The sequence below is a fragment of the Zea mays genome, chromosome 2 (assembly GCF_902167145.1).
Source record: "Zea mays cultivar B73 chromosome 2, Zm-B73-REFERENCE-NAM-5.0, whole genome shotgun sequence".
Lineage (NCBI taxonomy): Eukaryota > Viridiplantae > Streptophyta > Magnoliopsida > Poales > Poaceae > Zea > Zea mays.
In genome coordinates this window covers 51,042,011-51,068,298 of record NC_050097.1, presented here as the reverse complement: position 1 = coordinate 51,068,298, position 26,288 = coordinate 51,042,011, and the positions used below count along the sequence as shown (strand labels likewise).

At 50.3% G+C, this 26,288-nt stretch overlaps 1 non-coding gene across 1 annotated transcript; it reads left to right on the top strand.

Annotated features, from left to right (window-relative positions):
- Nucleotides 1-13,531: 13,531 nt before the first annotated feature.
- On the top strand, nucleotides 13,532-13,612 carry TRNAL-AAG (transfer RNA leucine (anticodon AAG)). The gene has a single exon. It is a non-coding gene; the product is annotated as a tRNA-Leu (tRNA).
- The last annotated feature ends 12,676 nt before the right edge of the window (nucleotides 13,613-26,288 follow it).

Genomic DNA, 26,288 nt, shown 5'->3' with positions numbered 1-26,288 from the left:
CGCGCCGGTTGCATGACGTGTGGGCCTGGGCCTCCATGCTGGGTGCGTTGGAAGTCGGAGGGGTGCGCCCACTTGGCGCGGTTGCATGCTGCCTGCATGGCTGTCCGCCCTTTCACCCGCTGGCCTAGGCGATAGTGGAGGAATGCTTCTAACCGCTGGGCAGTTGCATGCACCGCGCGCGGCGGTTTGGCTTCTTCTGCCCTGGGCCAGCTTGCATGACGCGCGGGACCCAGCCCCCGTGCCGTAGGGGGAGGACCTTGGAGCGTGTTGGAGAAGACTCAGCCCGCGATGGCTGAGGACGCAAGTGGGGAGAGTCGCCTTTAAAAGGAGGGTGATCCCCTTGAAAGGCGACCATGTCTTTGTGCCCCCTTATGCATCACGTCTTTCCACCTTCCGAGCCCCCGGATGGGGAACTCCCGCAATCCTTTCGCCTTGTCGTTGGAGGAACGCAACTTCGCGGAAGTTGGTACCTTTCAGCCATCGTTCGGCTTCAAGGATTTTCATCATGCAGCCCGGCCGCATCCCCTCGCCGGCGGTCGCCCAAGACGGTGACCACCAGCCCCTGGGTGGGGAGAAGCAAGCCGGGCTGCGATCTTGGTCCCGCCCTCAGCTTCAAGGATGTTCATCATCCTGGCTGGGGCGGGGGCCGGGCTGAGCCGGAGCTCTACCTCCCGTGCGGGTTCGTGGGTCAGCCTCTCCCTTTGCATTCAAGGGAGGGGGCGCTCAGCGGCCCAGCGGGAGGGTCGGACTTCGACAACGCGGGGCTGGTCGACGGCGGGCGTCGTCAGCTTCAGCGCGTTGGGCTCGCTGGCTCGGCACGCGGTGCCCCCTCTCGCCGCAAGGGCGGTTGTCGCGCCGCGCGCACTGGAGGACCGCCCAAGACATCGCGCGCTGCAAGGGTGGCGTTCGTGTTCTGGGGCTGTCCTACCTTTGTCTCGGTACGGCACCTCTGCACGGAGATCGGTGCTCCGCTCATCCGGGAGGATCCGAGTGGGGATCTGCCGGTGGGCAGACGGCTCCTGTCGTCGGTGCGGAGGTGGCGGCTGGAGAAGTCCTCGTCGCCGACGGGATCACCGCCAGCATCCGCGCTCGGGGCCTCCGGCTCTTTGTACTTGTCCTCGCCCCTCGAGCGTCGGCGTGGGCGAGGGCAAGGTTGCAGCGGCGTCTGCCCTGAGGCCATTGCTCCCGCGGTTCGGCCACCCAGAGCGGGGGTCGTTGTCGCTGCTGCTGGAGCGGGCGACGTCGAGCCATCCGCAGCCCCCCCCCCCCCGTCGTGTGGGGTTGTTCGTACCTGCGGAGGTGGAACCGGAGTTCCGTTTGTAATGGCACCTTGAATGCCGGTGTTTTGTTCATTGCGGCTGTCGGGGCCTGAACATGTATGTATTTTTTGGCGCGGAGCCGTGTTTTTTCCTCATTTCGAGCACTAAGACTCGCCTGTCGGCTATCTGAACCGCTTCACCAAGCGTGAGTTGCCTCGTGCAAAGGTGACGAGTGAGGTATCTGTATCTCGGAGGCGTAGGAGTCCCTCGGCTCGGTCGGCCTTGCTGTCCGAGGCTTCTCTCGCTTAGTTAAAGGAAACCCTCGGCTGCTCTTCGATGAGCCGAAGCCGGAGGTAGCGGTGTGAGCACGGACAGAGGCTGAGTTGGCTCGAAAAGAAGACTTGGTCGGCCAGAGCCTGGCCGGGTCGTCCACTGGTGGGACCGACGCCGGAGTAGAGTTGCCGAGGCCACGGGTCGGGCTGATGTCTTCGGGGGACAGCTGGCCGAGGCCTCGGGGTGGCCGACCGAGCCGTCTGCTCGAGCCGGATTCCTGGAGAAGACCCTGGCGGCGATGGCCCAGGCGTGGTGCTGATGTCGTCCTTCGGAGTGGGGATCCTCCAACCGCGTCGCCATCCGAGGCTAGGTCCGACCCCGCCGAAGGTGTAGTTGACGCCGAGGGTGCTGCTGCTCCCTTCAACTGTCAAGATCCGAGCCTGCAGGATCGGATTATCTTGTAGTGTGTGTACATTTTCTGCGGCCACCGAGGCCCAAACACACCATCGTCGTGTTGTAAAGTTGTGTTTCTTTCCCTCTTGTTTCGAGTATCTGGACTTATTTGTCGGTAACGGAATTGTTTGTCCAAGCGAGAGTTACTTTTCACGGAAGGCGATGAGTGAGGTATCCGTATCCCGGAGGCGTAGGAATCCCTCGGCTCGGTCGGCCTTGCCGCTTACGTGCGCTCTTACTCGTCCATAGGGTTCTGTCACCGACGCAGTCGAGAAGGCTCGAAAAATCGTTTCGGCATAGGTGTTTTCGAGCGTGAAGACTTGTTCGGTCCGTGGAATCACTTATCCGAGCGTGAGTTACTTATCTCAGAAGGTGATGAGTGAGGTATCCGTATCCCGGAGGCATAGGAGTCCCTCGGCTCGGTCAGCCTTGGCTGCTTACGTGTACTCCGTCGTTTTCAGGATCCACTTTCGAAGTAGTCGAAAAGCACGAAAGACATTCTGGCAGAAAAGATCTTTTTCCGAGGAAAATTTCGACGCAGAGGGGGTTCCCCCCTTTTAGCCCCTGAGGGAGGGTCGGGCTTTGCCGAGGCAAGGCTGACCCTTCCTTGATGACTAAACTTTGCGTGTGAACGAGGTATACGAACAACTTGAAAGCATCTTAAGGGTAGAAGCGACGTAGCTGTCGGATGTTCCAAGCGTTGCCGTAGACCTCGCCTTGACTGTTGGCCAGCTTGTACGTCCCGGGCTTCAGAACTTTGGCGATGACGAACGGCCCTTCCCAGGGAGGCGTGAGCTTGTGCCGCCCTCGGGCGTCTTGTCGCAGCCGAAGCATCAGGTCGCCCACCTGGAGGTCTCGGGACCGAACCCCTCGGGCGTGGTAGCGTCGCAGGGACTGCTGGTACCGCGCCGAGTGTAGTAAGGCCATGTCCCGAGCCTCTTCCAGATGGTCCAATGAGTCTTCTCGATTAGCTCGATTGCGTTGGTCGGCGTAGGCCCTCGTCCTCGGGGAACCGTATTCTAAGTCTGTGGGCAAGACGGCCTCGGCCCCATAGACTAGAAAGAACGGTGTGAAGCTCGTGGCCCGGCTCGGCGTTGTCCTCAGACTCCAGACCACCGAGGGGAGTTCCTTCATCCACCGCTTGCCGAACTTGTTGAGGTCGTTGTAGATCCGAGGCTTGAGTCCTTGTAGAATCATGTCGTTGGCACGCTCTACTTGCCCATTCGTCATGGGGTGAGCCACGGCGGCCCAGTCCACCCGGATGTGGTGATCCTCGCAGAAGTCCAGGAACTTTCTGCCGGTGAACTGGGTGCCGTTGTCGGTGATGATGGAGTTCGAGACCCCAAAGCGATGGATGATGTTGGTGAAGAACGCCACCGCCTGTTCGGAACTGATGCTGTTTAGGGGTCGGACCTCGATCCACTTGGAGAATTTGTCGATGGCGACCAACAGGTGCGTGTAGCCCCCGGGTGCCTTCTGCAAGGGGCCAACTAGGTCCAGACCCCACACAGCAAACGACCAGGTGATGGGTATGGTCTGCAGAGCCTGAGCGGGCAGGTGGTTCTGCCTTGCGTAGAACTGACACCCTTCGCAGGTGCGGACAATTCAAGTGGCGTCGGCCACCGTCGTCGGCCAGTAGAAACCTTGTCGGAAGGCGTTTCCAACAAGGGCTCGAGGTGCTGCGTGATGGCCGCAAGCCCCCGAGTGTATCTCTTGTAGGAGCTCCTGGCCTTCGGCGATGGAAATGAATCGCTGGAGGATGCCCGAGGGGCTGCGGTGGTAGAGCTCCTTCCCGTCTCCCAGCAAGACGAACGACTTGGCGCGCCGCGCCAACCGCCGAGCTTCGGCTCGGTCGAGGGGTAGCTCTCCTCGGTGGAGATATTGCAGGTACGGGGTCTGCCAGTTTCGATTAGGCGTGACCCCGCTTTGCTCCTCCTCGATGCGCAGTGCCTCACCCTCGAGGGCCGAGGGTACCTCGGGCCGAGTCGAGGGTGCCTCGGGCCGAGCCGAGGGTGCCTCGGACTGAGCCGAGGGTGCCTCGGACTCAGCCGAGGGTGTCTCGGGCTGAGCCGAGGGTGCCTCGGATTGAGCCGAGGGCTTCACGGGCTCGGGCGTGTCGTCGGTCTTGACGGAGGGTTGATGCAGGTCTCGGGAGAAGACGTTCGGGGGAACCGTTGTTCGCCCCGAGGCTATTTTAGCCAGCTCGTCCGCAGTCTTGTTGTGGCGTCGGGCGATGTGGTTGAGCTCGAGCCCGTAGAACTTGTCTTCCAGGCGCAGAACCTCATCGCAGTAGGCTTCCATCTTCGGGTCGCGGCAGTGGGAGTTCTTCATGACTTGGTCGATGACGAGCTGCGAGTCACCGCGAGCGTCAAGGCGTCGGACCCCCAGCTCGATGGCGATGCGCAACCCGTTGACCAGAGCCTCGTACTCGGCCACATTGTTGGATGCCGGGAAGTGGAGGCGTAGCACGTAGCGTAGGTGCTTCCCGAGGGGCGAGATGAAGAGCAGGCCTGCGCCTGCTCCTGTCTTCATCAGCGACCCGTCGAAGAACATGGTCCAGAGTTCCGGTTGGATCAGAGCTGTTGGGAGCTGGGTGTCGACCCATTCAGCCACAAAGTCCGCCAAGACCTGGGACTTGATGGCCTTCCGAGGGGCGAACGAGATCGTCTCGCCCATGATTTCCACTGCCCACTTTGCAATTCTACCCGAGGCCTCTCGGCACTGGATGATCTCCCCCAGGGGGAAGGATGACACCACTGTTACCGGATGAGACTCGAAGTAGTGTCGCAACTTCTGTCGCGTTAGGATCACCGCATACAGCAGCTTCTGAATTTCTGGGTAGCGGATCTTGGTCTCGGACAGTACCTAACTGATGAAGTAGACTGGCCTCTGGACGGGCAATGCATGCCCCTCTTCTCGTCTCTTAACCACAATCGCGGCGCTAACCACCTGAGTGGTCGCGGCGACGTAGATCAAGAGGGCTTCTCCGGCAGTGGGGGGCACCAAGATGGGCGCGTTCGTGAGGAGCGCCTTCAGGTTCCCGAGGGCTTCCTCGGCCTCAGGGGTCCAAGTGAAGCACTCGGCCTTCCTTAAGAGGCGGTACAGGGGCAGGCCTCTTTCGCCGAGGCGCGAGATGAAACGGCTCAGAGCCGCAAGGCATCCCGTGACTCTCTGTACGCCTTTCAAGTCCTTGATGGGCCCCATGCTGGTGATGGCCGCGATCTTCTCCGGATTGGCCTCGATGCCACGCTCGGAGACGATGAACCCCAAGAGCATGCCTCGGGGAACCCCGAAGACACACTTCTCTGGATTGAGCTTCACGCCTTTCGCCTTGAGACATCAGAATGTCGCTTCAAGGTCGGAAAGGAGGTCGGAGGCTTTCCTCGTCTTGACTACGATGTCATCGACGTAGGCCTTGACCATTCGACCAATGTGTTCGCCGAACACGTGGTTCATGCACCATTGGTACGTTGCACCTGCATTCCTCAATCCAGACGGCATGGTAACATAGCAGTACATGCCGAAGGGTGTGATGAAAGAAGTCGCGAGCTGGTCGGACTCTTTCATCCTGATCTGGTGATACCCCGAGTAGGCATCGAGGAAAGACAGGGTTTCACACCCAGCAGTGGAATCCACGATTTGATCGATGCGAGGCAGAGGGTAGGGAACTTTCGGACATGCTTTGTTCAGACCAGTGTAGTCTACACACATCCACCATTTCCCTCCTTTCTTTCTCACAAGCACAGGGTTGGCAAGCCATTCAGGGTGGAATACCTCTTTGATGAACCCTGCCGCCATTAGCTTGTGGATCTCCTCGCCTATGGCTCTGCGCTTTTCTTTGTCGAATCGGCGCAGAGGCTACTTCACAGGTCGGGCTCCAGCTCGGATATACAGCGAGTGCTCGGCGACATCCCTCGGTATGTCGGGCATGTCCGAGGGACTCCACGCGAAAACGTGGGCGTTTGCGCGGAGAAAGTCGACGAGCACTGCTTCCTATTTGGGATCGAGCTCGGAGCTGATCCGGATCTGCTTGGAGGCATCGCTGCTGGGGTCGAGAGGGACGGATTTAACTGTCTCTGCTGGCTCGAAGTTGCCGGCGTGGCGCTTCACGTCTGGCGCCTCCTTAAAGAGGCTCTCCAGGTCGGCGATGAGGGCCTCGGATTCGGCGAGGGCCTCGGCGTACTCCACGCACTCCACGTCGCGTTCGTACGCGTGTCGGTACGTGGGGCCGACGGTGATGACCCCGTTGGGGCCCGGCATCTTGAGCTTGAGGTAGGTGTAGTTGGGGATGGCCATGAACTTGGCGTAGCATGGTCTCCCCAGCACTGCGTGGTAGGTTCCTCGAAACCCGACCACCTCGAACGTGAGGGTCTCCCTTCGGAAGTTGGAGGGTGTCCCAAAGCAGTCGGGTAGATCGAGTCGTCCGAGGGGCTGGACGCCCTTCCCGAGGATGATCCCGTGAAAAGGCGCAGCGCCTGCCCAGACCGAGGACAGATCGATCCGTAGGAGCCCGAGGGTCTCGGCGTAGATGATGTTGAGGCTGCTGCCTCCGTCCATGAGGACCCTTGTGAGCCTGACGTTGCCGATGACGGGGTCGACAACGAGCGGGTATTTCCCCGGGCTCGGCACACGGTCGGGGTGGTCGTCTTGGTCGAAGGTGATGGGCTTGTCGGACCAGTCTAGGTAGACTGGCGCCGCCACCTTTACCGAACAGACCTCCCGACGCTCTTGCTTGCGGTGTCGAGCCGAGGCGTTCGCCACTTGCCCACCGTAGATCATGAAGCAGTCGTGGACCTCGGGGAACTCTCCTGCCTTGTGATCCTCCTTCTTATCGTCGTCACGAGCCCTGCCACCCTCCGCGGGTGGCCCGGCCTTGTGAAAGTGGCGCCGAAGCATGGCACACTCCTCAAGGGTGTGCTTGACGGGCCCCTGATGATAGGGGCACGACTCCTTGAGCATCTTGTCGAAGAGGTTGGCACCTCCGGGAGGTTTCCGAGGGTTCTTGTACTCGGCGGCGGCGACAAGGTCCGCGTCGGCGGCGGCGCGCTTTGCTAGCGACTTCTTCTTGCCTTTCTTCTTGGCGCCGCGCTGAGTTGACGCCTCGGGGACATCTTCCGGTGGGCGGCCCTAGGGCTGCTTGTCCTTCCAGAAGATGGCCTCAACCGCCTCCTAGCCAGAGGCGAACTTGGTGGCGATGTCCATCAGCTCGCTCGCCCTGGTGGGGGTCTTGCGACCCAGCTTGCTCACCAGGTCGCGACAGGTGGTGCCGGCGAGGAACGCGCCGATGACATCTGAATCGGTGATGTTGGGCAGCTCGGTGTGCTGCTTCGAGAATCGCCGGATGTAGTCCTGGAGAGACTCTCCCGGCTGCTGTCGGCAGCTTCGGAGATCCCAGGAGTTTCCAGGGCGCACGTACGTGCCCTAGAAATTGCCAGCGAAGGCTTGGACCAGGTCGTCCCAGTTGGAGATCTGCCCCGGAGGCAGGTGCTCCAGCCAGGCGCGAGCGGTGTCGGAAAGGAACAGGGGGAGGTTGCGGATGATGAGGTTGTCATCATTCGTTCCACCCAGTTGGCAGGCCAACCGATAGTCCGTGAGCCATAGTTCCGGTCTCGTCTCCCCCGAGTACTTTGTGATAGTAGTCGGGGTTCGGAACCAGGTCGGGAACGGCGCCCGTCGTATGGCGCGGCTGAAAGCCTGCGGACCGGGTGGTTCGTGCGAGGGACTCCGATCCTCCCCGCTGTCATAGCGTCCCCACGCCTGGGGTGGTAGCCTCGGCGCACCCTCTCGTCGAGGTGGGCCCGACGGTTGCGGTGATGGTGCTCGTTGCCGAGGCGACCCGAGGCCGCAGGCGCTGTGTTGCGCGTGCGCCCGGTGTGGACCGAGGCTTCCCGCATGAATCGGGAAGTCGCGGCGCGATGTTCCGAGGGGTACCCCTGCCTTCGGGAGGCGGAGCTTTCGGCCCGTCGGACCGCGGCGTCCTCCAGGAGATTCTTGAGCTCTCCCTGGATACGCCGCCCCTCGGTGGTTGATGGCTCCGACATCGCGCGGAGAAGTATTGCCGCTGCAGCCAGGTTCTGGCCGACCCCACTGGAAACCGGTGGTGGCCTTACCCTGACATCGTCGGCGACGCGGTGCTGGATGCCCTGGCGTAGATGACGCACTTCTCCGGCCAGAGGTTGGCCCGCCCATTCTTGCCCATTGTCCCGGCGGAACGGCTCAAGTGTTCCTGCTCCCTCGTCGAGCCTGGCCTGCATCTCGCGGATTTGCTCGAGCTGTGGGTCATGACCCCCCGCCGGGACGGGGACCACAGCTAGCTCCCAAAGGATGTCAACGCGAGGCACAAGCCTAGGGAGGTCACCGTTCTCCAGCATACCAAGATGGTTACCTTCGTCGGGACCCCCTAGATCGACGTGGAAGCATTCACGACTTGGGCCACAGTCCTCGTTGTCGAGGCTGCGGCTACCGTCGGAACAGTCGGAAAGGCAGTAGTCGCACACGGTCATAAAGTCCCGCATGGCACTGGGGTTACCAAGTCCGGAGAGATCCCAACTAAAGTCGGGCTCGTCATCTTCCTCGGACCCCAAGGGCTCGCAGGTCGAGACGGCCGTCAGCCGGTTCCAGGGTGACCGCATACGATACCCCAGAGGGTTTGGACTCGCCTCTATGAGAGCATCCACCAAAGCGAAGTCGCTTGGTGGGTCGAGGCTGAATCCAAAAGGCGTGATATGGGAATCGGTCGGTACCTCTTGGTCGACGGGCGGTGACGAAGTCACGTCCGGAGCAGACTGCACCGTCGTCTCAGGTACGAGGGTGACACCCAGCAAGTCATTTGCGAGCGTGCTGGCGTCGTCCGTTGGCTTGGGGTTGGCATGTTGCGAGGAGACAGCGCTCGTCTTCGTCTCAGACGCAAGGTCGATGCCCGACGTGCCCCCCGTTGGGGCGCCGGCGCCGTCGACTCGCTCGACAGCCGACGAGGTGCCGCCTCCTACTTGGTCTTGGTTGCCCCGCCTCCTCCTCCGTCGGCGGGGGAGGGGACGGGGCGAGCTCGAATGTTGTTCTTCCACCATGCGGGGAAGACGTCATCGATCCCGCCGCCGGCGGGCGGGTTGTCGGCCGCCATTGTCGCTGTCGCGCAGCGGGGGAAGGAGTATCATGTCGTAGCTGCCATCGAGGGACATGAACTCAAGACTCCCGAAACGGAGCACCGTCCCGGGCTGGAAAGGTTGCTGGAGACTGCCCATCTGGAGCTTGACGGGAAGCTGTTCGTCAACACGCAGCAGGCCCCTGCCTGGCGCGCCAACTGTCGGTGTTTCGAACCCCGGGGGTCCCTGGACCGACGAGTAAATTGTCGCCGCGTGCCCCAGCCCAGATGGGTCGGCGCGAGATGGAGCGCGAAGGGGGGAAGAAGCCGGAGGGAGACATGCGTGAGAGGTGAAACCTGCGGCCTTCGTGTTTGTCCCGCGCCCAGGTCGGGTGCGCTTGCAGTAGGGGGTTACAAGCGTCCACGCGGGAGGGAGCAAGCGGCCCTGCGCGAGCGCCGTCCCGTCCTTCTCTGCGCGGCCAACCCTCTGTAAGAGGGCCCTGGACCTTCCTTTTATAGGCGTAAGGAAAGGATCCAGGTGTACAATGGGGGGTGTAGCAGTGTGCTAATGTGTCTAGCGGAGGAGAGCTAGCGCCCTAAGTACATGCCATCGTGGCAGCCGGAGAGGTTTTGGCACCCGGTTCGTGTGATGTCATGGCCGTCGGAGGAGCGCCGGAGCCTGGCGGAAGGACAGCTGTCGGGGCTGTCGAGTCCTTGCTGACGTCCTCTTGCTTCCGAAATGGGGCTGAGAGTCGCCGTCGTCATAGAGCGTGCGGGGCACCATCATTACTCGTATAGCGGAGCGAGCCAGATGGGACGCCGGTCTTGTTCCCCGTAGCCTGAGTCGGCTTGGGGTAGGGTAATGATGGCGCCTCCTGTGACATGGTAGGTCCGAGCCCTGGGTTGGGCGAGGTGGAGGCTCCTCCGAGGTTGAGGTCGAGTCTGTCTTCCAAGGCCGAGGTCGAGTCCGAGCCCCTAGGTCGGGCGAGGCGGAGACCGTCGGCTGGGGCCAGGGCTGAGTCCGAGCCCTGGGGTCGGGCGAAGCGGAGTTCGTCGTCTTTCGGGGCTGAGCCCGATTCCGAGCCCTGGGGTCGGGCGAAGCGGAGTTCGTCGTCTTCCGGGGCTGAGCCCGAGTCCGAGCCCTGGGGTCGGGCGAAGCGGAGTTCGTCGTCTTCCAGGGCTGAGCCCGAGTCCGAGCCCTGGGGTCGGGCGAAGCGGAGTTCGTCGTCTTCCGGGGCTGAGCCCGAGTCCGAGCCCTGGGGTCGGGCGAAGCGGAGTTCGTCATCTTCCAGGGCTGAGCCCAAGTACGAGCCCTGGGGTCGGGCAAAGCAGAGTTCGTCGTCTTCCGGGGCTGAGCCTGAGTCCGAGCCCTGGGGTCGGGCAAAGCGGAGTTCGTCGTCTTCCAGGGTTGAGCCCGAGTCCGAGCCCTAGGGTTGGGCGAAGCGAAGTTCGTCGTCTTCCGGGGCTGAGCCCGAGTCTGAGCCCTAGGGTCGGGCGAAGCGGAGTTCGTCGTCTTCCGGGGCTGAGCCCGAGTCCAAGCCCTGGGGTCGGGCAATGCGGAGTTTCCTATGGCGCCTGAGGCCGGACTTGGCTGCTGTCAGCCTCACTCTGTCGAGTGGCACATCAATCGGAGCGGCGCAGGCGGCGCTGTCCTCTTGTCAGGCCGGTCAGTGGAGCGGCAAAGTGACGACGGTCACTTCGGCTCTGTCAACTAGAGGGCGCACGTCAGGATAAAGGTGTCAGGCCACCTTTGCATTAAATGCCCCTGCGATTTGGTCGGTTGCCGTGGCGACTTGGCCAAGGTTGCTTCTTGGTGAAGGCTGGGCCTCGGGCGAGCCGAAGGTGTGTCCGTTGCTGGAGGGGGTACTCGGGCGAGACGTAAATCCTCCGGGTCGGATGCCCTTGCCCGAGGCTGGGCTCGGGCTAGGCGTGATCGCGTCCCTCGAATGGACCGATCCTTGACTTAATCGCACCCATCAGGCCTTTGCAGCTTTGTGCTGATGGGGGTTACCAGCTGAGATTTAGGAGTCTTGAGGGTACCCCTAATTATGGTCCCCGACACCTTTCGTCATCAACCTCGCTTCATCCTTCAGCGTGCGTAGGCATACACCCAGTATGGTGTATAGTGTCGTCTTCCCGGTATGTGGGTTACTGTTGAGACTCTGGTGCATAGGTCCCCCATGATCGGGGTTGACTGGCCCTACAAGGCAGTCGGGATATGCCAGAGACCATACATGGTGGTGTACTGTCATATTGATAGGGATCTCTCGGCGCCCTTCTGTATGCCATACACGTGGTTCGAACGTGGTTTGTTGACGACATGTCTTGTCGTGGCTGATGTGGGTCAATAGTACTGGATCAGGGCCACCACCTTGCTAAATTGCTCGATGAGGACTTGGTTGGTCGCTCTGCCTCGCAAGATTGCTCGGTAGAGGCTTGGTCGACTGCTCGGCCTCGCAGGGTTGCTCGACAGAACTTGGTTGGCTGCTCTGCCTCATAGGGTTGCTCGGTAGAGACTTGGTCAATCGCTCTGCTTCGCAGGGTTGCTTAGCAGAGACTTGGTCGTTCGCTCCACCTTGCAGGGTTGCTCGGTAGAGATTTGGCCGACCGCTCCGCCTCGTAGGCTTGCTCGGTAGAGACTTGGTCGTCAAGTGGGTCGTCAATAGGGATGAAAACGGTCGGTAAACACTAAAACCATTACCGTTTTCATATTTTTGATCGGAAACAAAATCAAAAACGGTAACTCCGGAAGCGGAAACGATATCGATATTTCGGAAACATCGAAAACAAAAGTTCGGTACGGAAAATACACCAGTAACGGTCGAAATCTAAAATATGATAGGTAAACATATCAAACTTCACAATACAACAAAGTTGACAAAAGATCATAAAGACCACAGGTTCACAATTCATGATATAACAAGTTCACAAGGATCACAAATTTATAATATAAAAAGTTTACAAAGATCACAAGTTCACAATATAACAAGTTCACAGTATAACAAGTTCATAAAGATCACAAGTTCACAGACTCAAAGTTCACAATTCACAATATCCACTCGATTTAGCTGACATGGCATGCTTACTCATAAAATATTTTTTTCTCACATGAAGGGTTTTTTCACAGCCTCACAGGAAAACCCTAAAATCTAGTGTGTGAAAAAGACAGACTGTCGACTCTCTATCATTATATATTACTAATACATAACATGTGCATAGAAAATGGTGGATTCGTTCGAGAGACTAAAATTGTTAATCTCAACTGCCTTTCAACACCATCTATCCCCCAAAAAAAATCTTAAAGCGTCCAAAAAATACAAAAATAAGTAATCCTTATCCAGAGACGTACATGCGATGCAAAAAAATCACATACTGGAAAAATCCGAAAAAAATTCCGAGACACAATTCCAGAAAATTTCGAGACACAAATCCGATAATTTCCGACAAAAACCGGCAACCGAAAGAAACGGTATATAAAACACCACGCCGATTCCGATACCGATAGAAATTCCGAAAATCGATTCCGTTTTCGAAAAATACCGTTACCAGTGATTTCGATCGAAAAAATTCGAAATCGGTTGTCGGAATTCCGAAAAATTCCGAAACTGTTTTCATCCCTAGTCGTCAAGAGTCTTGGGCCTACTTTGGGCACCCGGTTCCTAGGTACCCGACAAGCTGGTTGGACAAAAATTATTATGTCTTACACATAAAGTTGATTGGACAAAAAATATTATGTTTTGCACATAAAGCTGATTGGACAAAAATTGATTATGTTCATCCACTGGGTTCGTTCGTGGGCACCTATGCAACGACTGGATTCACGGGAGGTTGCGGTGGAGGCATCACGTCTTTTGTTGCTCATGGCTATGGAGTGTTTTTCCTGGGCTGATGGGTGGTGATCTAGTCTAAGGATTGATAGTCACTAAAGTGTACTTGGACTTTGGCCGATTAGTAATGTTGGGATGTGTGTTCCATTGTAACGGAGGCCGGAAGATGTAGCTCAAACTTTGAAGTTAATATATCTTCCTTTTCCAAAATAAATTGATTACTTTGAGTTCGTAATAATATGCCTTATGGAAGCAACATAGATATTGAAAAATCCTATGTATGTCATTAGATTTTATATTTATCCTTTATGGTCGTTGAATGTTATATCGAGAATATTTTTTGTGTGTATAACATGTAGAGTCAATGACACAAGGGATGATTATAATTTTATTGTAGGAGTATGTGGCGTTCTCCATTATATTGAAGATGGGAAAGTGCACAAGAATGGATTGGCGAGTGATGTGAGCGACGTTGATTCTATTATTGCAGCTTTGAGTTGCTGGATAATGTGCAGAGGTGATCCATTCAGTATTGAACAAAAATAATAATATGGGCAACCAAATCAATATGGCGAGAATACAGGGGTGACCCATTCAGGATTGAACAAAACAAATAATGTGGGAAATACTATCAACATGACGAGATGGCCGAGTTGGTCTAAGGCGCCAGATTAAGGTTCTGGTCCGAAAGGGCGTGGGTTCAAATCCCACTCTCGTCAATTTTTTTGCTTTTTTCATATATAATTTTTAAGTTATGGCCTCTAGTGATATTTTCATATATTATTTTTGTTTCGTCTTGTAGTTATGATAGATAATTTTTTTAAAAGTTTTTCTATACAACATGTAGGAATGTTCTTGTTTGATTTTGGTTACCGTTTCCCCCCATGTAAGGCTTCGCTCTGCATGTTATTTTTGTTAAAAAAAACTTTTCTCCATGTAGTTATGACCTCGAGGAATGTAATTATTTAGAAGAAGTGAACATGCCCATGAAACTAAACTATTGCTTGTCTAATCATATCATTTAAACATAATGTAAATACTACACTACGACATGTTTCTATGGACGATACTTATGTCTTATGGAAGATCAACATGATGTGCTCAAAACCAAACAACGATGACCAATTTAGAAGTGGTTGAAGATGACATAATTGAGACTTTCATGGCTCTGAGAAAGCATAGGTCCCACAAGTAACACACTAACTATTTTTTGTCATATTTAATATATGTGAACATGTCATATTGCAATTTAGTTCAATTTTGTACAATCAATTGTCGAATTTAAGACTATTATGGTATTTTATATTTACATATTAAATTATTTGGAGCATTTTAAAATGGCTTACCTGGTTATATATGGACTATGACAAGAGAAAGGTGATGGTGCTCGCGCCGCGTCATGACTTGGCTTTATCCTAGACACATATGGACGGGCCATCACCGTTGCTCATGCTTTGATGGCGCTTGCTCCATGCGTCCATGGCCCCGCCGACGCGGCGTTGTGGGTGCATCGACCGGTCATAGCGTCCCAAATGCGCGACAATCAAATCCTGTAGAAGCGATCCGCGAGCAGGTCTGCGGGTTGAAGTTCATGTTGAAGACAAAGTTGGTGTGCCCCTTAAGCATACGAACACAACGGTCTTAAGCATACGAACACAACAGTATGCGCCAGAGTCAGTAGCTGTCTAGATAAGAATCAACATACTTATTGGCAAGAGTGTCAATCACGGTGCCTCGAAACAGTTTATCGGTAACGTCGAACATTCTCTCCTCTTCAGGAGTTAACTGTTTGGGCTTTCCCTGCGTGACATGATAGCAGTTTATTGCTGTCAACCACATCATCTTACTACGCCACCTCTTGTAAAACATATCATCAAATGGTTCACTTGGTTTTAACGTAGCAGCAAAACCTCTATTAGAAAAATGCCTAATATAAGGATTTTGAATTGTTATAAAATTAGGAATTATCAGTTTTAATTTAATCCAGAAGAACAATGTGATATATGTGATGACATGTATGTGTATGTGTGTATCACTACTTGCATAAGGACTTTAATCTGTCTATCCGTTTGTTGATGACACGTTGTAGAGAACAACAAACATGTCCCAAGTTTCCCCCACAAAGTTTTCCAAAAGAAACTAAAAAATTTAGTGTCATAGTCAGACACAATGGTTTTGGGAGTGCATGTAGATGAAGAACTTCTTTGAAAAATAATTCAAGAATATGTGAAGCATCATCACTTTTGTGACATGGAATAAAATATGCCATTTTTCTAAATCGATCAACCATATTAAAAATTGAATCCCTTCCCTAGATGGTTCGAGGTAAACCAAGAACAAAATTTATGGTTCCCAAAGCACACTAGAAATATATAAAGGAGTGTATAATCCATGAGGGTTTAAACGAGACTTAGCTTTGTGACATGATTCACAGCAAAGGACATGCTGCACCACATCCCTTCTCATTTTAATGCAAATGAGTGTGTTTATGTACCCTTAAGAGGTGTTCACGAGTGTATGAAATCAAGATATATCAACTAATGACAGTCAAGGAGTCTATTTATAACCCCACAAAGGAATCTAACTATTACCTCTTGAAACATAGAAATCGAGGGCATTAGACACATTTGGTGCTTTCCCAATGGTTATATTTTGAACAACTAAAAACTAGCTATTAACCGTATCAGATGTCTAATGCACTCATGGGACACACCATTGGACATGTCTAGTAGTGTCAGGCCAAAAAGTGCATTTTTACATGCTCTCTAAGTGCCCTATCTAGAGTGGTATTGTAACACCCTGAATTTGGGGGTACAAAATTTCTTTTCTAATATCCACCAAATTCAGGTGTTACTCTCTCAGTTCTTCGCTTTCCTTTCTCTTTTCCCTAAAAATGGAGAATTATTTTGTTTTATATTAGCGTAAACCTAGTGGAATGAGCCCTAGAGGCACTTTGGTTGTTGCATTCATGCTGTTGCATGGTGTTTCTAAGTGCAAAATGTGTTTGAAACATGTTAACATATCTTATAGAAGCGCTCGGTAAATTTTCATATTTTTTGGAATATTTTTCTATTTTCCGGAAACCAAAAACTATTTATTTGTGGAACTTAAAAATATTTTTAGAAATTCTAATTATGTTTTTTGAGTTCATTAGGTGCCAAAACATTTATAGGAATTTTTCTGGAATTTTTAAAAGCATATATAATATTTTAAGCACAAAATATTGATTTCTAGACTTTTTTCGAATTTTAAAAATAGTAAAATCCGAATTTTAACCGAATTTTCATCTCATCCAAACCCTAGATATATATACATGTCCGGCTTCATCTCGTCGAGCCCGTTCCAGAACACAAAACGTTTCCCCCAAATTCAATCCCTAGCTCCCGGTATTGCTCGCCGAAGTTCGGGGCGGTTCCAACTCCGGCGACAACTCCGGCGAGCAATTACTCCCAATCCGTGCATCGTCTGCTGAATCCGAGGATACCGCTGCGTTCGTCTCGTCAAGGGCTTCGTCGCAGCGCGTTCGGTTCGTCGATTGGATCCCCGAATCTCCGGCAATCGACGGATTTGGCTTCGGCTCCGGCGAGGTTCTTCCCCGGTGAGAAACCTCCATTGTTGCACCTAGGGTTTCTTCGTTTATTCGTTTTCCCGTCCGTGCAGAGCATCTCCCACTCTCCCCTCACCTTCCCCGACGGCGGCGCCCCTTCCTCCTCCGTTTCCCCTCCCCGGCGACGCCCCTTTTCCCCTCCCCGGCGGTGGCGGCGGTGGCCGACGGTGGCGCTCGCGCTCCCGCGCCCCACGCCCGCGCGCACCCCTCTCCGGGAGCGATGGTCGCGCCCCTCGCGCCCCGTGCGGCCGCGCCCACCTCCGGCCGGCCCAACTTCGTCCTCCCCTGCGCAGCCCCCTCCCCTTCCTCTCCTCTCTCTTCCATGGATGGGAGGAAGAAGATGAGAGGAAGAAGACGATGGCAGTCTCGTAAATTTAGTCCGCGCGAATTACAGTATGGTTTAAAACATTCATAACTTTTGTGTTTTAAATCCGATTCGATCCATTCAAGTTGCGTTAGATTCGTATTAAAATTATCTTAATTTAGATATATTTATCCCAATTTTTTTTTGCATATTTTATTTAATTTAGTTAAACGTTTGTTTAACCAGTGGCTACTAGAACAACGTTTCAATTTAAAAACCTAATTTAGGAATTCGATTTGCGCATTTATAAGTAGTTACCAATATGATTAACCTTAACTGAAATGTTATTTATTAATAATTATTTAGTTTAATCACATTGTTTATTTATTAGTTTCGCATGTCGGTCCGCGCGTGCCGCGGTGCTGTTTCGCGCACGTCGTCGCGTGTCGTTCGCGAGTGTCGCGCGTGTTGTTCGCACGCGTTGTCGTGTGCCGTTCGCGTGTGTCGCGCGCCTTGCCGCGTGCCGTTCACGCGTATCGCGCGTTGTCCACGTGCTAAGTCGTTTGTGTCCGCGCGTTGCGCACATCGTGTTTGCACGTCGTGCGTCGTTAATTCGTCTCGTTTAGAATCACTCATATTCATTAAGTTACTTGCTTAACTGTCAACTATTAAAATAGTAAGTTAGTCAAAACTAAGTAGTAGTATTAATTTACATTTGATTAATATCAATTAATATAATTATGTTGAATTGGATGTTCTAATTAGTACTTGTTTAACGTAAACGCGCTAACCCCTCGACCGTAGCTTCGACTATCGTGGTTCTTTTTCTCGCATAACTGTAGAAGCGCTCTCTATTTTATATTGCTCGCTTTTATAATATTTTATCTTGTATGGTGTAATGTTCTTATGCAAGTATATGTTTGTTTGTGCCTGTTTGTATTCGCTGTGCGTCGCGAATAGACTGCGATCCATTTCCGAGCTTCGAGGAATCGACGGTCAAGCTTCGGCGACCAAGTAATCTAGCTATTCGAGTTCCACGAAGTTGAAGACCCTGAGCACCTGTTTGGTGAAGGCAAGTGTCCTCTGACCCATTATGTCCTATCTACTTATAATTCACTGTCCCGCATACAATGATCAACCTAAGGAATGACTAGCTTTCTATTTACTTATCCTTGTTTACCCTTTTGGGTTATCATGGTTAGCTTTATGCTATTGCCTTACTTTAATCAATGAACATGATGTGAATATTATGATACGATGATGTTATCCCAATGATGATATTGTGATACTCTAGGGGGCTCGGGCCTTTTCCCTGAGTACCTCTCCGTAAGGACCTGTTCGTGGAGTGACCACCCGGGATAACAGTGCAACCATGAGGGTGAAATGGGATGCCCTTAGCTAATTAATTAGAGGAACTAGAGGTGTAGTTGCTTCGCCGTCGTGCCGTCAATGGGGTCCAGGCACAGTGCTTGCTCTACCGAGGCTGAGTGCCGAGGTTCTTTCATTTTGCTTTTGTTAGTCACTCTCCTGCGGGGAGAGGTACTGTGTTTATCAAACTAGAGAAACCTAACGGACGGCTATGACCTCTAGGGAATCTTTGTAAAAGCTACGTAGGGATACCCTGTCGGACCACCTAGGAAGTGATCAATGGGGAGTCATGATCCCCGGGCAAAACGGGAATCACGGCTCATGGGTAAAGTGTGTGACCTCTGCAGAGGGTAATGAAACTGATATATCAGCCGTGCTCACGGTTAAGAGCAGCCTTGGGATCCTCTTTGATTAGAGATACAACTGGTTCGAGACTCAATGGTTCTATTAATGTTTTTTGGTTCGATGATGATCATGATGTTCCTCGAGGAGGAAGCTGTTCACGTGTTGGCTATTACTAAAACTTGGCTTCCACTAATAATAAATACCTGACCAACTAAAAGCAACTGCTTGAGCTTAACTCCACATAAAGCTAGTCCACCTCAGCCAAACGGGACATTTGCTGAGTACGTTGATGTGTACTCACCCTTGCTTTCACAAAACACCAGGTTGCCTTTGGTGTAATCTATGCTCAGGTAAAGAAGAAGGCGTCGAGGCGGATCTCCAGGAGTTTTAGGACTTCGACGAGTTCGAGGATTAGGCTAGCGACCACCCCCAGTCAGCTGCCTGTGGTGGGTTTATTTACGTTGGCTACGTTTCTATTCTGTGTACTTTGATTATATTATGTAAATGACTCTAGTCTTTTATATTATTACTTACTCTTTATTGTATTCGAAGCATTGTGCTATGATGAGTCATTTATGTAATCGCTGTGTACGTGAATTTCTGATCCTGGCACGTACATGGTTCACATTCGGTTTACCTTCAAACCGGGTGTGACATAAGTGGTATCAAAGCCGTGCTGACTGTAGGACCGCTGACCTAGAGTAGCATTGACCGTTTTAAGGACTTATTGATTATTACTTCACCCCATCCTTGATTCTGCTTCAAAATATTAGTCAGCTTGACTAATTCTATGTTGTTCTCCTATATGCCCCCTTGCCAAAAGTATTTTATTCTAGTATGGTCTATACTTCTCTCAATCTATTAGATCTGATCTCACTCTTATGCTTGCGACATCTTTGTTGATGCCCCCTGACCATGGCCTTTAGTCTTTTGGGACTCTTTCCTCATCCATTATTAAATTGCTACTATTTGACCATCTCTATTCCATTTTGTTATTGACATGCTCGTATCCTTGCATTTTTAATACCCTTATCCCTTAATCTAAAGCACTTACCCTTGTACCTCTACTACCTATTTAAACATTTCAGTTTATATGTCCATGATCTTACTGTCTTTTGAGACCCTTTCCTATTCTATTGATAAGTCGTTATCTTTTTGGCAATTTGTACTTTCTTGGTTTTGGTATGCTCGTACCATTGGAATCTTGCATACTCTTATTTTTATATATGCTTACCTTTATGTCCCAATATCTGTTTGAAATATTTCAGTTAACATGCCCTTGACCACCCTTGTTTCCTAATGATCCATGAGTGATCATTTTATTTTGCGCACCTGTGGTAATCTCGTTGTTTCCTTGTAACTTCCTTCGGTAATGAATTTTTACTTCAACTCTTCTGTCGGAACCTCACTTATCTTATCCTTGATTGTTTTCTCCACCTTGCCATTTGGTGGGTCTTGCCTTGACTCTGTCCATGGATTATGCTTTTCATCATTATCACATTTACCCTTATCACCTCTATATCTCACCTTGATGTTTATCTTATACTGGCCCTTTAAAATCTCCTCTTTTCCATCTCAATCTGAGCATTGTACTTTACCTATTGTTCCCTTAGTCGTATCCTCTTCCTCATCGCTTGTAAATCTTCAACTCCATCCTATGTTGTGTCTCTGTTTAGCGTTGCCTTGACCTTTCCCATCTCTCGACCATACCTTGGTGATGACATTATGTCTGTTATCTAAAATCTCCAACTTGTCATCTCATTTCGGGAGTGGTATTCTACTTATCCCGCCTTTTGGTCGTAACCTCATATTTGCCACGCGCCAGCCTGGCCTTAGCTTCATTCTTTGTTGTACTCGTACCCTTGGTTCCCTTAACTTCATTCTTTATTGTACTCGTACCCTTGGTTCCCCTGCACTTTCACCTCTTCCCTTACGCCCTTGTCCGTTATCGCCTTTAACCCTTGTAATATATGTATCTTCACTTAAATGCTTACCTTGAAATTATCCTTTAAAAGCCTCCCCTTCCTTTCAACCTAGTTTGAGAGTTGCGAGTTACCCATCTCTCCCTTGATTTCTTTTCACTTCTTATCGCCTTACAAGTTTTGTGTTAATTCCATCTCTTGCTATGTTTTTATTTGCTATCACCCTCACCTTGTCGTCCATCGATCTTGATCTTGCCTGGATACTCATCTTTATTCCTACTTCTTAAAAACCCCTCTCTTCCACCTCAATTTCAGAGTGATAGTTTACCTATCGGGCCCTTGGACGTATCCTCTTCTTTTCCACTTGCAGATCTTGTCTGAACTTCATCCTTTGTGGTACTTATATCCTTGGTTCTTATGCACATTTACTTCCTCTCTTACATTCTTGTTCGGTATCACCTTTAGCCCTTGTAATATTCATACCCTTACCTTCATGCTTACTTTGAACCTCCCTTTAAAAGCCTTCTCTTTTCCATCCTTGTTCGAGGATAATGTCTTACCTATTTCGCCATTGACTGCTCCCCTTCTTTGACGCCTTGCAAGTCTTGTCTAAAATTCATCCTTTATTGTGTGTTTGTCCATTATCACCTTAACACTTGTCATCCCTCGATTTTTACCTTGATGCTTATACTATACCTGCATTTTAAAGCCGCCTCTCCCATTTCATTTCAAGAGTGATGTATTACCCATCCCGCTCTTGTTCGTTCCCTATTTCTCTATCTCGTTGCAAGTCTTGTCTTAACTCGATCTTTTGGTGTGCCTTTATCTGTTACCTCATTTACCTTTGTCATCACTGGATCTTTCCATGATGCTTATCCTATGCCTACCTTTTGAAATATCATCTTTTCCATCTCGATTTGAGAATGGTGTTTTACCTATCCTGACCTTGGTTGCATTCTCTCCCTTGCCGGTTACAATCATTGCTTTAGCTCCATCCTTTATTATGCTCATGCCCCTAGCCTCCATGTCTTATTATTCCCCTTGCCTTTTGTTGGCCTTAGAGTAATTTCCCTTTTTTAAGGAAAGACCACCATTTAATTAAAAGGAACGTATATCAACGAGATGTTTGTTGATGTGTGCTCATGATGTTTGTCCTTCTGCTATGATGGATTTGCTTCTTTGGAATGAGTGTTGATGTGTTGTGGCCCTTGGACCGTAATGGAATCTGTTTACTAGATGGGTGCCATAGAGTTAAGTAGTTGGGTTCTCCCCCTGCTCTCTCTAATCTGTCTATACTTACCTTTTCTCGTTATTCTTTCCTCTTGCACCTGTCCTTTTGGCAACCTCCAACTCCTCCAAATCAGTCAAGATCAGAGTCGGCAACATCTTCATCAAGTGTGTATCAATGCTCTTGTTAAGGGGGTTAGCCGCTAACCCCAATGAAGACAATGCAATCAACATCAACCAACAAGATCAGATTGGCGCAGCGAAAGCGTGTGTGGGTCCTAACCCACAGGTCCAGGAGATCCTCAAGAATTGCATCAATCGGTCTCAAGCATCTGATAGTCAAAGCAACCAATCCACAAGTCAAGCCGACGGAGTCAAAGTTGAGTTAGAAAAAGCTATGAAAGACTAATGAACCAATCTCATTTTCCTGCTAGCCTCTTCTTGAATCTCGAGGACGAGATTCTGTTAATGGGGTTAGATTTGTAACACCCTGAATTTGGGGGTACAAAATTTCTTTTCTAATATCCACCAAATTCAGGTGTTACTCTCTCAGTTCTTCGCTTTCCTTTCTCTTTTCCCTAAAAATGGAGAATTATTTTGTTTTATATTAGCGTAAACCTAGTGGAATGAGCCCTAAGGCACTTTGGTTGTTGCATTCATGCTGTTGCATGGTGTTTCTAAGTGCAAAATGTGTTTGAAACATGTTAACATATCTTATAGAAGCGCTCGGTAAATTTTCATATTTTTTGGAATATTTTTCTATTTTCCGGAAACCAAAAACTATTTATTTGTGGAACTTAAAAATATTTTTAGAAATTCTAATTATGTTTTTTGAGTTCATTAGGTGCCAAAACATTTATAGGAATTTTTCTGGAATTTTTAAAAGCATATATAATATTTTAAGCACAAAATATTGATTTCTAGGCTTTTTTCGAATTTTAAAAATAGTAAAATCCGAATTTTAACCGAATTTTCATCTCATCCAAACCCTAAATATATATACATGTCCGGCTTCATCTCGTCGAGCCCGTTCCAGAACACAAAACGTTTCCCCCAAATTCAATCTCTAGCTCCCGGTATTGCTCGCCGAAGTTCGGAGCGGTTCCAACTCCGACGACAACTCCGGCGAGCAATTACTCCCAATCCGTGCATCGTCTGCTGAATCCGAGGATACCGCTGCGTTCGTCTCGTCGAGGGCTTCGTCGCAGCGCGTTCGGTTCGTCGATTGGATCCCCGAATCTCCGGTAATCGATGGATTTGGCTTCGGCTCTGGCGATGGTCTTCTTCCCCGGTGAGAAACCTCCATTGTTGCACCTAGGGTTTCTTCGTTTATTCGTTTTCCCGTCCGTGCAGAGCATCTCCCACTCTCCCCTCACCTTCCCCGACGGCGGCGCCCCATCCTCCTCCGTTTCCCCTCCCCGGCGACGCCCCTTTTCCCCTCCCCGGCGGTGGCGGCGGTGGCCGACGGTGGCGCTCGCGCTCCCGCGCCCCACGCCCGCGCGCACCCCTCTCCGGGAGCGATGGTCGCGCCCCTCGCGCCCCGTGCGGCCGCGCCCACCTCCGGCCGGCCCAACTTCGTCCTCCCCTGCGCAGCCCCCTCCCCTTCCTCTCCTCTCTCTTCCATGGATGGGAGGGAGAAGATGAAGAGAGGAAGAAGACGATGACAGTCTCGTAAATTTAGTCCGCGCGAATTACAGTATGGTTTAAAACATTCATAACTTTTGTGTTTCAAATCCGATTCGATCCATTCAAGTTGCGTTAGATTCGTATTAAAATTATCTTAATTTAGATATATTTATCCCATTTTTTTTTGCATATTTTATTTAATTTAGTTAAACGTTTGTTTAACCAGTGGCTACTAGAACGACGTTTCAATTTAAAAACCTAATTTAGGAATTCGATTTGCGCATTTATAAGTAGTTACCAATATGATTAACCTTAACTGAAATGTTATTTATTAATAATTATTTAGTTTAGTCATATTGTTTATTTATTAGTTTCGCATGTCGGTCCGCGCGTGCCGCGGTGCTGTTTCGCGCACGTCGTCGTGTGTCGTTCGCGAGTGTCGCGCGTGTTGTTCGCACGCGTTGTCGTGTGCCGTTCGCGTGTGTCGCGCGCCTTGCCGCGTGCCGTTCACGCGTATCGCGCGTTGTCCACGCGCTAAGTCGTTTGTGTCCGCGCGTTGCGCACATCGTGTTTGCACGTCGTGCGTCGTTAATTCGTCTCGCTTAGAATCGCTCATATTCATTAAGTTACTTGCTTAACTGTCAACTATTAAAATAGTAAGTTAGTCAAAACTAAGTAGTAGTATTAATTTACATTTGATTAATATCAATTAATATAATTATGTTGAATTGGATGTTCTAATTAGTACTTGTTTAACGTAAACGCGCTAACCCCTCGACCGTAGCTTCGACTATCGTGGTTCTTTTCCTCGCATAACTGTAGAAGCGCTCTCTATTTTATATTGCTCGCTTTTATAATATTTTATCTTGTATGGTGTAATGTTCTTATGCAAGTATATGTTTGTTTGTGCCTGTTTGTATTCGCTGTGCGTCGCGAATAGACTGCGATCCATTTCCGAGCTTCGAGGAATCGACGGTCAAGCTTCGGCGACCAAGTAATCTAGCTATTCGATTTCCACGAAGTTGAAGACCCTGAGCACCTGTTTGGTGAAGGCAAGTGTCCTCTGACCCATTATGTCCTATCTACTTATAATTCACTGTCCCGCATACAATGATCAATCTAAGGAATGACTAGCTTTCTATTTACTTATCCTTGTTTACCCTTTTGGGTTATCATGGTTAGCTTTATGCTATTGCCTTACTTTAATCAATGAACATGATGTGAATATTATGATACGATGATGTTATCCCAATGATGATATTGTGATACTCTAGGGGGCTCGGGCCTTTTCCCTGAGTACCTCTCCGTAAGGACCTGTTCGTGGAGTGACCACCCGGGATAACAGTGCAACCATGAGGGTGAAATGGGATGCCCTTAGCTAATTAATTAGAGGAACTAGAGGTGTAGTTGCTTCGCCGTCGTGCCGTCAATGGGGTCCAGGCACAGTGCCTGCTCTACCGAGGCTGAGTGCCGAGGTTCTTTCATTTTGCTTTTGTTAGTCACTCTCCTGCGGGGAGAGGTACTGTGTTTATCAAACTGGAGAAACCTAATGGACGGCTATGACCTCTAGGGAATCTTTGTAAAAGCTACGTAGGGATACCCTGTCGGACCACCTAGGAAGTGATCAATGGGGAGTCATGATCCCCGGGCAAAACGGGAATCACGGCTCATGGGTAAAGTGTGTGACCTCTGCAGAGGGTAATGAAACTGATATATCAGCCGTGCTCACGGTTAAGAGCAGCCTTGGGATCCTCTTTGATTAGAGATACAACTGGTTCGAGACTCAATGGTTCTATTAATGTTTTTTGGTTCGATGATGATCATGATGTTCCTCGAGGAGGAAGCTGTTCACGTGTTGGCTATTACTAAAACTTGGCTTCCACTAATAATAAATACCTGACCAACTAAAAGCAACTGCTTGAGCTTAACTCCACATAAAGCTAGTCCACCTCAGCCAAACGGGACATTTGCTGAGTACGTTGATGTGTACTCACCCTTGCTTTCACAAAACACCAGGTTGCCTTTGGTGTAATCTATGCTCAGGTAAAGAAGAAGGCGTCGAGGCGGATCTCCAGGAGTTTTAGGACTTCGACGAGTTCGAGGATTAGGCTAGCGACCACCCCCAGTCAGCTGCCTGTGGTGGGTTTATTTACGTTGGCTACGTTTCTATTCTGTGTACTTTGATTATATTATGTAAATGACTCTAGTCTTTTATATTATTACTTACTCTTTATTGTATTCGAAGCATTGTGCTATGATGAGTCATTTATGTAATCACTGTGTACGTGAATTTCTGATCCTGGCACGTACATGGTTCACATTCGGTTTACCTTCAAAACCGGGTGTGACAGGTATTTAGTGCTACACTAGGTATGCCTGGCGCACTATAGAGTTGAATTGTGTGTTTGACATGTTCTCTAAGTGCACTATCAGATGACTCATCTGGTACCATATCGAACGTCTCTAGTGTACCCTATCCAATGCACATCGGACAACACAACAACTGAAAACTATGAAGTAAATACAAGTCGACTTCGCATCCGATGCCATATCCAGTGCTTGGGACATATCTGGTGCCTACTAAAAATGTGCACACATAACACTTTCTTCTATATTCTCAAACTTGCTAACTCTCAAATGTTTTGTCAATCATATTAGAGCATAGTTAGTGTTTTTTCAAAGTGTTTTCAATAAACATTTTCACTTTCTCTCACATGTGTCACTTAGGCCTATATGCAATGCATATGATTCCAATACCTAGTGGAACTATATCACTGAGTTGTCTAATTATACTTCCCTCTTAATAGTACGACCATCTATCCTAAATCTAATCATACACTCTATTACATCTTGACCAATAAAACAAAATATCCTAGATTATACCTTTGCCTTGAGCCCTTGCATTTTTCTTTTCTTCTTCCTCTTTCCATGAGTACTTTCATCATTCCTTCTGGCCATCATCATACTTTTCATGGCTGCCAATCTTGCTTAACGTT